This window comes from Haplochromis burtoni, unplaced genomic scaffold (genome assembly GCF_018398535.1).
Source record: "Haplochromis burtoni strain Fernald_Lab_line unplaced genomic scaffold, NCSU_Asbu1 Contig_311, whole genome shotgun sequence".
In the NCBI taxonomy this organism is placed as follows: Eukaryota; Metazoa; Chordata; class Actinopteri; order Cichliformes; family Cichlidae; genus Haplochromis; species Haplochromis burtoni.
The window spans coordinates 528,311-529,861 of NW_024582672.1; the positions used below are offsets into that span (position 1 = coordinate 528,311).

Below are 1,551 nucleotides of genomic sequence, written 5' to 3' on the forward strand. Positions count from 1 at the left end.
TGGAACATTTCTCTAAAATGCAAGGAACCAGCAATGGCTGCGCGCCTGTTTCTTTAAAGAGCAGCGTCTGCTTAGTGTCAAAAGTGTTGTTGGGTAATGATTGTTGTGCTAAGTTCAACTGTTCAGGAAATTCAGTGTGAGGCTATAATTTGAATGGTCCTTCCAGGAACGACGGCCTCACATCAGCTCTGCATCTGTAACCAGGTCAAATGCTTTACGTGGAGCTGCTGAGCACATTGTGGCGTCTCATCGTGGGTAATGGCACTAATGCCTCCACAGCGGTCTCTCTAATGCTGCTCTCCTGTGGCTCGCTCCCGAAGCTCTAATTTGTCAATCAAATGAAGCGGGTGTGTCTGAGGTTTGCTTACCTGCAGCAGTAAGCTGACGTTTTGCATCTGTCGGCTGCCCTCGCCCCGCACTCTGATTGGCTGTTGCCAGGCAGCTGCCACAGTTGACTGCAGAAACACAAAGAAGAGCAAATGCAGCCGAAACAAACGAGCGAGCGGGAGCTGTAGAAACAGCCACGTTTTTGTGTGTGTGCACTCGTGTGATTCGATTCCTGCACATGATGGTCTGTGCAAACACACACATGCTGTGGAGGTCGATGTGTAGGAAAGAGTCCTGGGTTACACATGCCTGCACTGTGACCATGTTTTCTGTTCACATAAAGCCAGCGCAGTCATCTTACACTGTGGAGGCTTTCTGTCAGTGTAAAGATTTAACATCCTGAGATGCTTGACTGTAAGAAAAAGGAGTGTGATGATGAAGCAGCGCTGCTGTGGTCAGTGAGAGGCTTAAACTGTGAGAAATAAGAGTCACATAACAGGAAACGTTCTTTGTCCAGACAGAGTCTGTCCTGTTTGTGTTTCACTGTAAACCCACAGTTAAAACCAAATGTGTGCATTTATAAAGCAGGAACTATTACTGCTTTACTTTGGTGCTGTGTGATTGGTCAGAGGGAGTCATTGTCAGTAGAAGCTGAAGTCTCACATTTCTGCCCGTCTCCACGAGGACCAGCTGGACGTTCTTTGGTGGGTTGGCTCTGGGGCGCTGGCCTTATGTTGACACCCCGCTCTAAGACTTGATCTCTGTTGTTTCCGATTATCAGCCTTTGTAATATCCACATTATCCTCCCACATATTCTCCAGAGACACAAGAATAGAAGCCACTCGAACAGCTCTGACAGAGTGTTGGTGATCAGCCAATGAGGAAGCGCGGTGTTCAGAGTCACAGGCGGAGAGGGTTTTGATGGCTTTCTGGATCTAATCTCGTTTATTTGTCACCTTTCTGAAAGTTTTGTTCTGCGTCTCCCAGAAAATCTCAGTAATTTGTTGCATTTGTGATGAAGCTGTAGAAGATCGCAGCTTTATTTCTAAAGCACTGCAACATAAAGTGCTGCACAGAGTCCAGACTGAGCAGGCTCTGATCCATCAGTCGTTGGATCTGCTCTTTGACTCACTGTGTCAGACACAATTACATCTATCACAAGAAGGGAGCACAAACCCTGATGTGAACTGTGCACAAATGCAGGACGTGCTGGTGCATTGGTGC

At 47.3% G+C, this 1,551-nt stretch overlaps 1 protein-coding gene across 1 annotated transcript in view; it reads left to right on the top strand.

Moving 5' to 3' along the window:
• The window catches only part of camk2d1 (calcium/calmodulin-dependent protein kinase (CaM kinase) II delta 1), a gene marked incomplete in the record, with an annotated part of 97,977 nt that overhangs the window by 65,936 nt on the left and 30,490 nt on the right, over nt 1-1,551 (top strand).